Raw genomic sequence first — 11,029 nt, forward strand, 5'->3', positions numbered from 1 at the left:
GCCGCCCCCACCAGAATCGGCTGGTGATGTGATTTTCCATTTCGTCTTCAGCCCATCCTGCCCTAGCACTCCATGATGTCCTTGAACCTCTCCTGCTCACCTGACAAAGGGGAGAAAAGCACCCTTCTTCTGCTGGGCCCCTTCTGTTCTTCTCCCTTCCGTGTTGACTACAGAAAGCTACTCCTGCTTCCTTCAGAGTCCCAGCCAGGACTGAGGTGGCCCCATCACTTGTGGCCTCTCCAACCACAGCAGCATCCTGGCTCTGCTGGCCTCAGGGTACACACACCTCTCTGGACCTCAGTTCTGTTTTGGGGGTACCCTTTCTTGGAAAGCAAGGGTCACGGGAACAAAGACAATATCACGGAGATAAGCCCAAGTTTATAGCACATTGTCGTCATCCCAGAGGACTTCCAGTCTGCCCACCGGCTGGGCCAACTCCTGAGATAGGCCTCCTACCCTCACCCCTGTCTACACTCAGCTGATTTGAGTTGGCTCCACGGTGATGACTGCAGGAATCCAGCCCCTTCCGGCTCCTGCCTGCCTCTGACTGAGTGAGGCCCTGGTCAATTCCACCCACTGATCTGACCTGAAGGCCCAGCACCTAGGTGAGGAGCGCCCTTCTCATGGTCCTTTCCACTCCCAGTTTGTGGTTGCAGGGAGCATTGCTCACTTTCCTGTGGCTGGACTCTCACTCTCCCCTCTTCTTAAGGCCCCAAAAGGACAAGCCATTTGTTCAATGCCCTATCATGAGCTGACGGCAAAGCTGGGGCCTTGAACCTGGGATGTCATCTCCAGCCATTATCTCTCTCTCTCTTTTTTTTTTTAAACTTTTTATTTTATATTGAAGTATAGTTGATTAACAATGTTGTGATAGCTTCAGGTATACAGCAAAGTGATTCAGTTATACATATACATGTATCTATTTTTTTTTTTTTTGGCTGCACTGGGTCTTTGTTGCGGCACGCGGGCTTCTCTAGTTGTGGCACACAGGCTCCAGAGAGCACGGGCTCAGTAGTTGTGGCGTGCAGGCTTAGTTGCCCCGGGGCATGTGGGATCTTAGTTACCCCACCAGGGATCGAGCCCGAGTCCCCTGCATTGGAAGGCAAATTCTTAACCATTGGACCACCAGGGAAGTCCCCCATGTATCTATTCTTTTTCAAATTCTTTTCCCATTTACGTTGTTACATAACACTGAGCAGAGTTCCCCATGCCATACAGTAGGTCCTGTTGGTTATCCATTTTAAATTTAGCAGTGTGTACATGTCAATCCCAAACTCCCTAACTATCCCTTCACCCCACCCTTCTCCCCACCCCGGCAACCATAAGTTCGTTCTCTAAGTCTGTGAGTCTGTTTCTGTTTTGTAAATAAGTTCATTTGTATCATTTCTTTTTTAGATTCCCCATATAAGCGATATCATACGATATTTCTTTCTCTGTCTGACTTACTTCACTCAGTATGACAATCTCTAGGTCCATCCGTGTTGCTGCAAATGGCATTATTTCATTCTTTTTTTTTTTTAATTAATTAATTTATTTATTTTTGGCTGTGTTGGGTCTTCGTTTCTGTGCGAGGGCTTTCTCTAGTTGTGGCAAGCGGGGACCACTCTTCATCGCGGTGCGCGGGCCTCTCACTATCGCGGCCTCTCTTGTTGCGGAGCACAGGCTCCAGACACACAGGCTCAGTAGTTGTGGCTCACGGGCCTAGTTGCTCCGCGGTATGTGGGATCTTCCCAGACCAGGGCTCAAACCCATGTCCCCCGCATTAGCAGGCAGATTCTCAACCACTGCGCCACCAGGGAAGCCCTATTTCATTCTTTTTAATGTCCAGCCGTTATCTCTTGCGGGAGCGTCACTGCCCCCAGCCTGCATTTGTGGAGTCTGAGCTGGGCCCGCAGCTCTTCTGCCTCAGCGTGGAACGAAGGCTAACAAAAAGCAAAGCCTCTGGAGGAAGAGGAAATGTTCTCTGGGTGCTGAATGGGAGACCTGGGGGAGGTGTGTGTGTGTGGGAGGCCTCTGACTTGTGCCCAAGGAAAGGTCATGGTCAGTGAGAAGGCCTTTGATGGGAGGGAGTCTTGAGATGGAGCCCAGGAACGTCATTGTGCAGCTGCCCAGGATGGACATGGGATCCTCTGACAAACCAGGCCAGTTCTCCTGATGTAAGGCCAACAGGCTGACGTCCTGGGACACGAGCTCCCAGGAAGTGGGCCACGATGCACAAGGGATCTAGAATCGCTGGTGTCCTTTGTGGTCTCGCTGAGGGAAGCCAGGCAAAATCTGGCAACTGAGCTGTAACGGCCAGAGCTCTTGGCTCCGAGCAACAGGAAGCAATTCTGGTTTATTTAAGCAGAAAAGGACTTTATCAAAAGGGTCTTGGTGAGTTCACAAAATAACCAGGAGGGCTGGAGAACCGGGTTTGGAAAGCAGGCCAAACAAAGGAGGCTGCACAGCGGTCAGGACCACGGCCAAAGTCAGGCCCATCCAGTGACAATCCCACTGCCAAGTCCAGGACACCCTGCCACCTCCGGACATGGATATGGTCCCTGCCATCCCAGGAATGGAATGTCATTGCCATGGTGACTGCCACCCTCCACCAGAACGGACTCCTGTGCTCTGTGCATCTCTGCTTCACTAGCTCCTGACTCCAAGTCTTTGATGGGGCATCTGATTGGCTGAGCCTAAGTCAGGAGCCCACGCTAACTGCAGTGGCAGCTGGGAAAATGATTGTATGGTGTGTTTCGCTTCTCTGGTGGGAGGCAACTAGGAAGATGGGCAATTTCTCAAACACGGTAGTGGGGGTTGGATGCCGGTCAGCCTTGTACTTACCTCACCTGGAAAAATGCCGAACAGCTGTCCCCAGGGAGTGCTAGAGGATTGTATGTCTCCAGGGAGAGCCTGAGCTTGTCTTCCCTTCCTCCAGATGCTGATGGAAGTGTGTGTGTGTGTGTGTGTCTGTGTGTGTGTGTCTGTGTGTGTGTGTGTGTCTGTAAGGACAGGAACACATTACACAACGTGGGGTCAGGAACCCTGCGTTCGGTTCTGAGTCCCTGGGCCTCAGTTCCACTCACAGCCTGCTGTTCAGTCTTTGAGCATGCAGAAGATGTGTGGTGGCTTCTGCTGTAGTCTGGGCCATTGGGCCAAAAGATGCCCCCAAGACTGCCAAAGCCCCAAATGGAATGGGGCCATTGGTTCCGTGTAACAGATGAGAGCGCAGGTTTTGGAGTCAGAGAGATCGGGGTTCGCCAGCCATGTGACCTTGTACATGTTCCTTAACGTCTCTGAACCTCAGTTTCCTTATCTGTAAAATGGAGATGAGGTGGCAGGCACTCAGCCTCCATTCCAACCTGTTTCTATGGCGCCTTCATGTTCTGCAGAGGTTGGAAGGCTAAAAACTACAGTTCCCAGACACCTCTGCAGCTGGGGCTGCAGATGAGAATTAGATTCCAGCAAGGAGATGCACTTGTGTGAGGTTAGGAAGGCAGCAGTGGGGAAGAGACTACTTGCCTGCTACTCTGGATGTTGCTGCTGAAGACACTGTGTGTGTGTGTGTGTGTGTGTGTGTGTGTGTGTGTGTGTGTGTCAGTGTGAGAGAGACAGAGAGAGAGAGGCAACATTCTAGTGTCTGATTAGTTACCGGCTTTGTGAGTATTGAGAGGTGTTGTGGTGGCAGTGGCTTCCTGACCTTGGATGGCAACTACAATAGTGTCCTCTTGAAATCAACATCTCTGTGGCTGACCCCCTCCCTTCCCACCTTCCTGATGATGGCAGAGATGGCAGCAGTCTTGGCAGCCCAGCTCAGTGGTGTTACGGGCGTCTAGAGCCTGCTCCAATGATTTTGTAAGCACCTAATTTCCTGTATTATATCTCTTCTGGCTTAAAATAGCTGGAGAGGTTTTCTGTTTCCTGCAACTGAACCCTAACTGCTATAGGAGTCACACCCCATTGCTCACACAGTTGTTGGGATGAGAGGAGATGGTGGGTGCTACACAGCTTTGTAAACTGTAAAGCCCTTTATGTCTGTTAGGTGTTTTTCAAGGAAGGGTGTCCCTTTTGTCAGGGGAGACTAAACATGATAGAAACCCTTGTGACGAGCCACTTGTTTACACGTTCTTTTATCGCAAACTGCTGGAGCAGAAGACAGCCTGAAAGAATTCAGGTAATTTGTGTGCGTCACCTGCTTTCGGAGGCCAAAAGGGTTCTGCTGCGGATTCAGGGCGAATACAGCCTCTCTGTCCACAGTTAGAGCAATGACTGACATGCCGTGGCGGCTGGGAAAGGTGGCAGGTGTCCTGGTGTGAACCTGAAAAGTCAGCTACCACGGGACTCTCCCCTACCCATGCCTGGGCTCCCCCATTAACCCGCTAGTTTGTGTTAAAGCCCACTTTAATTCCGTACCCCTCCCAGTTAAATCTTTGTATTTACAAAACCTTTCCCTCCTCTCCCATCAGGTTTGAAGGATCTCCCTTTCTGTGGTGAATAACATTCTCATGGTCATGTCATTGGCCCCTATTTCCTGCCACAAAATGAGGAGTCTTTGTGGGGTGAGGGGCCAGGCAGGTGGTCCTGGGGGCCATGAAGCTGGGAGGAAGCTGGGCTGGGGCTTGGCTGCCAGAACAATCCAGGCTCCACTCCAGCCCATCAGGGGGCTTGAGGCTGAGTGGGCAAGATAAACCGTTTCAGTGGTTTTTAGGAGCCCTAATCAATTGCAAGGCAGGGCAAAGCCCTCGGGGACAGATAAAGCCAGCCCTGCGCTCCAAGCCCACTTGGAGCCAACATTTGTGTGGTTTGAACTTTTGTGTGGTTTGGACAAGTCCGCCCAGCTTTGCCGGGGTGGTTTACTCTGTTCCCAAACTGCAGTACAGTGAGGCGAACAGCCCTGGACCCCGTAAGCCAGCGCTGAAATGATTTAGATGGCCTGTCCTCTGTCCCCGCAGGGCCCTACAGCCTTGGGGAAGAGAGGCTCAGCGTGCCATACCCCTGGTTCTCGCTGGCGGCGGCACGGGGTTTTAGGAACGCTCCATTGCCCAAGGCAGGCAAGACCTTCGCCTCGGGGAGTCGAGCTGCTGCTGGTTTGATTCTCCGCTTCTGCTTCCAAACTAAAAAACCCGATGCCCACTTTCAGATTCCATCCTCACTGCGCAGAGGAAGCCCGGGATGCTGGGGACACCACCTGGAGCCTGGGCGCATAGCACCTGGGCAGTTTTTTTTTTTTTTCCTTCCAGCTTGAGGTATCTTGTTTAACCTCTAAGGTGCCTGAAGGTCTGGAAGGCTCGCGTGCAGGCCTTTGGCTGGCTACGGGAGAGGCTGGGCGCCCCAGATCCCAGCACCGCCGGTGGGCACTCTATGTGCCAATGTCTGTCGTGCTTGTGTGCAGCAGAGCAAGGCTGCCCCATGAGGTGGTTGGACGCTGGGCCGGCAGGGACGCATCTGACAATGCCCTGTCCCCTGGGAAGCCAGTGCCAGCCTGCGCGGGCCACAGCAAAATAGAATCAGGAACAGGTGCTGCCTGGGAGGGAAACTCGGGCGCCTGGCATAGCTCAGTGATGCTCGCGCCCTCCGGGGACCTTCCTGCCTCCACAGAAAGTGGGGACGGAGAGGCGAGCACGAAGAGAGAGAAAGGGAAGTGGGAAGAAACTGGTCACGGAGGAGGCTATTTTTATTCTTTGGTGCAGCTGCATGCATTTCTCTGACCAACTAGGCAGAGAAAATCAGACTGGCTCCTGCCGAAAGAGGCCTTATAGTTGGGGTGGGGGGCAGGGAGGGGGAGGTGCACAGGAAAGGGGTGAAGAGGGGGAAATGCCTGAGGATACAGCAAACCACAGTCTCCAGAAGGCTTCACTGCACAGAACAACCCCCCTCTGCCGTCCTGTGCCCCATATGCCTCAGCCTTAACCTTGGCTGCTAGAAGTGGGCCATCCTTTCCCTTCTGGGTGACACCTTGGGCGTGACCCAGTCAAGACTAGGCATTTGTTCATCACTGTCTTCTGCTGTTGGGCCTTGGAGGAGAGCCTTATCCCTTCCAGCAGGGGACAAGACCTCCTGGGTGGTGTCAGTTACCATGGTCACCCTAGCACCTGGAGAAACTGGCAAATGTCCCAAACAGGAAAGCAACATTAGGGGTCAAGGCCCTAGAGTTAGACTCTTTTGAGGCCCTGATTGTCTAAGTCAGCAGTTCCCAAAGTGTGTTCCAAGGATCCCTGTGGTACCCCAGACCTTTTCAAGACTGTCTTTTCTAACTGCAAGCTCCATAAGGCTGGATTTTCTTCATGTATTTCAACCAAAACCACATATCACAACAGATTGGATGCTGAAGCAGCTAGGAGAAAGCAGCTGTCTTCTATGAAGCCAGCTATTAAAGAGGTTTGCAAAAATGTAAAGCGATGTCACTTTTCTCCCTGATTTTTTTTTTAGAAAATACAGTCTTTTTTTTCATTAAATTGTGCTATTGATGTTAACATGTGTATTAGTTATCTATTGCTGTGTAACAAATAGCCCCAAAACTTAGTGGCTGAAAACAACACACGTTATCTCTCAGTTTCTGTGGGTTAGGAATCTGGGAGCAGCCAGCTTAGCTGGGTGGTTCTGGCTCGGAGTCTCTCATGAGGCTGTAATCAAGGCATGGTCCAGGGCTGCAGTCATGTCAAAGCTCAACCAAGGAAAGAAAGGATCCAGCTCTCAGCTCACTCACATGGCTGTTGGCAGGCCTCAGTTCCTTGCCATGTGGGCCTCTCATCAGGGCTGCCTTGTGACATGGCAGCTGGCTTCCCCCAGAGAGAGTGAAAGAGAGCACCCAAGACAGAAGCCACAGTCTTTTTATAATCTAATTTTGGAAATGACATCCCATCACTTCTGTCTTGTCTATTAGAAGTGACTCAGTAAGTCCACCCCACATTCAAGGGGAGGGAAATATTCAAGGATGTGGGTGACAGAAGGTGGGAATTACTGGATACCATCTCAAAGGCTGCCTACCACTCATCTAATAAGTTCATTATTATTTTTTTTATATCAATTAACAAACATTTAAAACTTTCCTCGGTTTTCATTTTTAATATGGGAAATATTGATACATGGGTCAATATAAACAAAAGCTTTTTGGAGTGCTCAATAATAAATAAAAAAGTAAAGGGGTCCCAAGATCTAAACATTTGTTAACTGCTGATCTAGGTGTTATGGTATCTATAGGAGAAGTACGTTAGTAACATGTGGAGGTCAGTCTGCCCACCCATCCATCTATCCATTCATCCATCTGACCATCCACCCATCCATCCATCCACCCTCATCCTCCCATCCATCCATCCATCTATCCTTCCATGCATCTATTCTTCTATCCATCCATTCATCCACCCTTACATCCATCTACTCACCCACCTATCTACCCATACAATCAAAATGTTCCAACTACTGTGCTAGGGCTGGTACTTTAACAAGGTTGCTAGTGACTGCCCTATGGAGCGTGTCACATTTTAACAGATGAAACAACAATAAGATGAATTTAAAAATAATAACATCAGGTTGTGATCATTTGGACCCCCAAAGCCTGGAGCCCCAGGAAGCTGGTACACTCAAATTGGCACCATTTTGGCAGGTGACATCATATGTGGCCCAGACTAGGGGTGGGGTGGGCCCAGACTGCAGGGTCCAGGGAGCAAGAAATGTGTGGCAGCTGTGGAGAGATGGCATGAGGCCCTGGTGAGCGAGAATGATCTCAGGTTCTTCATGCCTAGTTAATTGGTGACTGTGGGACTCGGGGTAGAAGACCCTTAAGTGGAAGATGTAACCCATATGGGCAGAGTTCCTATTTCTTGGTTCACTTTCCCTTTTCTCAATGGAGGGTCTCCTTCTGGACCTGACTTGACATGCTCTGGCTTTAATTTTGATCCTGGAGACTCCTCTGTGGCTTGCAGTGTCCCCTGTGAATCCCTGAGCCAGAGAGGCCCCCATTTCAGAGTCCCCAGGGAAAATGCTCTGATTCATGAGAAGGGCCTCAACCTATCACCCCCAAATATGTGAAGACTGGGCTCTTTTATCATCTTGTCACTGACACCTGGGAAGTTTGAGCTGGCAACCTTCTGATAGGAGGAGGTAGGGGAAGTCGGGGGCAAAGAGAGACCAAAAACCCAGGCTGGAGGCATAAGGACACTGGGTTCTGGAACAGGAAAAACAGGGGTGGGTGGCTGGGATGGACAGAGCGCATAAATGATGACCTTCTCTACTTCAGAGCCTGGCCTCACCAGCCCTGCTCTAAGGGGCAGCTAAGGTAGGAGCCCCCCAGTCCCTCTTCCAGCTCCTGAAAGCCATTGAGCATTTTAAAGAGGAGATATGTGCCCCTCCCTCAATGCTTGGAGCTTTCATGTGTGAATTGTTCCCCCAGGGAGCAGGGCAGTGTGAATCAGTTACACTTGCTCTTGGTGCTGATGCCCCAGCCCAGTGGGTTCCAGAAAGACCAGGCCAGGCCTCTTTGGGACGACATGTGTCAGGGATGCTCTTGGGGGGAGGAGGGGTGTTGCTTAAAATGTGGCCTCTCTGTGGCCCGGCACAATTCTTCCAGTCTTCTCCATGACGGTTCGTTGGTGGCTTCAGGCCTGAGGTTTGAATGTGGGCTGTATCTTAGCAAAATGCTAAAACAATGGAGATATTTGTGTGCAAGTTCAACCCCCTATTTGGCTCTTGAGCCCTTCTCAAGAGAGAACAGGTGTTACCTTTGGTTTCTGGCCTTGTCATGGATAAAATCGGTGAATGAGTAATAAGCAGCTCAGGTGCCCCTGATACCAGGGGATCTCAAAACGCTGTCCCATACCAGCAACATCACCATCACCTGGGAACTTGTTAGAAATGCAAATTTGGGGGCTCACCCCAGACCTACTGAGTCACGATTTTTGGCAATGGGGCTGGGGCCTGGGAATCTGTGTTTAAACAACCCCTCCAGGTGATTCTGATGCCCTCTCAAGTTCAAGTTTGAGAGCCACTGTTTTACGAAGAATATTATTCTCATTTGACAGATGAAGAAAATGAAGATCAGGGCGGCTACGTCACTCGACCAGGATCGTGCAGCCAGCAAGTTGGGTGCCAGGACTCAAAGCAGGTCTTTCATGAGAAGAACTCTTGTTTTTTTCTTTTGTCTCTTCCAGTCCCTCCCTCTCTGTCCTCACCCCACCATCCTCTATCCCGGAGGTTCTCGACTTGGCCATATATTGACATCACCTGGGGAGCTTTAAAAACTAATATTGCTGTTAGGCCTCCACCCTAGGAAACTGAATCTCCGGGGTGTGACTTCAGCATCTGTACTTTTTATTCCCTCTTCACAGGCAGCCTTACCCAGATTCCTTTGCGATTCCAAATGTTTCTGATGCATGCATTTGCACTAAGGTGTTAGTAACTGGATGTGTTACCTTTCTCAGGGTGTCTGCATTTGAAAAAAGAGCCAAGGACATAAAATAATGAATTGCATAAGCATCTTAGCGAGTGGGAGAGACCAGCTTTTGATCTCCTTTCTCACACTTGCAGCAGATTTATTGCCCTCACATGTCCTGCTAGGAATCTACCCAGCAGTCTTGGCTGAGATTTCTGAATATGCTGTGGCTTTTTGAGGGGCTTTTTGGGCTAGAAGAACTTGAATGAATCATTTTTGAATGCCCTTAAGCCATCAGCCTTGCCCACAGAGGGCAGTCAGTTCAATTCTAACTAGCAAGCAAAACCAAAATTATTCGCCCAAAATGTTTTTGCTGTTGTTGTTTTTTTTAACCATTCAATGATGAATCTTCCCCTGTCAGACCTTTCCCAGTGCCCATCCAAACATACTCAGGCACAGAAATTGAGGTGGTACGTATCTAAACCGTAAGTTAGAGTCATTTCCCAGATCCCAATTCAGTCAAATTTCAGGAGACCCTTACTGTGGCTAATTTTAGGACATGACAAGATTTTGACGTTGACGCCCCCTTTTAATTTTTTTAATTGTGTAAACCTTTTTTTGTTGAAGTATAGTTGATGTATAATATTACATTGTCGTAAACCTTTGATTTTTAAAAAGGAAGAAAAATAAAAGCCACCCTAAAATGATTTTTTTTTTTTGACTGGCATCTACGTCTCTACCCTGCTTCCTGCACCTGGTGGGGGACACAGCGCTTCTCCGCCCTTCAGGAAACGGCCCACTTGTCAGCAGCTGGGCTCCCAGGAACAAAGGCCTAGGTTCATTACCACAGTATCGACCCTGACACGTTGCACTCGGGCCACCTCCCCCAGAGTTCCTCAATTCACACCCCAAATGAAGCGTAATTGGACCTGGACATCTTTGAAGTCCCCCGAGCAGCTCGCCAGCATTTTGAAATGTCCTTGATTTGCATGGTGAAAACCTGGTTGGAGGTGACTTTTTCTTTCCCCTCATCCCACGGTTTTAAAGACAGAATGATTTAAAATGACATTCCCCAGCCAGGGAAGAGTTACCATGGAAGAGATAAAAATTCTCAAAGCCCAGAAAAGGCCAAATAAGTCCGAGGATTTGATGAATCTCTCATTTGCTCCTTTGCTCGGAGTTTGTTCTGCGAAGGCCACATACCAGGCCATGGTTTCTTCTCGAACTTCTCCCCACGTCCCCGACCTGGGGGGATGACGAGGATCCAGGAAACTCGGCTAGGAGGTTCTGCAGGCCAGCAGGTTGCTGTCAGACCTGAAGCAAGAGCAGGGCCCTGCCGCAGGCCGGTGAGTTGATGAGGGAGACTGTGTGTTGATCGGGGATCATCTGTCTTGCGTTCCAGCTGAGCCAGCGCCGCTCTGCAGGGATCGTGCACAGTCCCAGAAATCAGCATGCCCGTGTGCCCTGTGGGTCTAAAGCTTGGTGATTTCTTGCAGCCCACGGAGGGGCCTGCTTGGTGGAGTCGTGCCTGCGGCCTAGGCGGGCATTTGTCGAGCCCGGGAGGAGCTGGGCCGTCTGCTTTCCTCTGGGCAGTGGCCTGCCCCCGGTTTGCAGTCCCTCCCACACACCCCCTCCTGCTTCTGTGAGCTTCCTCAGGGGTAACCATCCTCTGAAGCAAATGAT

The 11,029-nt window shown here is 50.3% G+C and overlaps 1 long non-coding RNA gene across 1 annotated transcript in view; it reads left to right on the forward strand.

Moving 5' to 3' along the window:
- The window catches only part of LOC118888582, a 71,372-nt gene extending 61,424 nt beyond the window's left edge, over positions 1 to 9,948 (forward strand). The window contains exon 3 of the long non-coding RNA XR_005018330.1: positions 8,997 to 9,948. This is a non-coding gene — a long non-coding RNA (uncharacterized LOC118888582). The remainder of the gene's footprint in view (positions 1 to 8,996) is intronic.
- Positions 9,949 to 11,029: the final 1,081 nt, after the last annotated feature.

Source organism: Balaenoptera musculus, chromosome X (assembly GCF_009873245.2).
Source record: "Balaenoptera musculus isolate JJ_BM4_2016_0621 chromosome X, mBalMus1.pri.v3, whole genome shotgun sequence".
Lineage (NCBI taxonomy): Eukaryota > Metazoa > Chordata > Mammalia > Artiodactyla > Balaenopteridae > Balaenoptera > Balaenoptera musculus.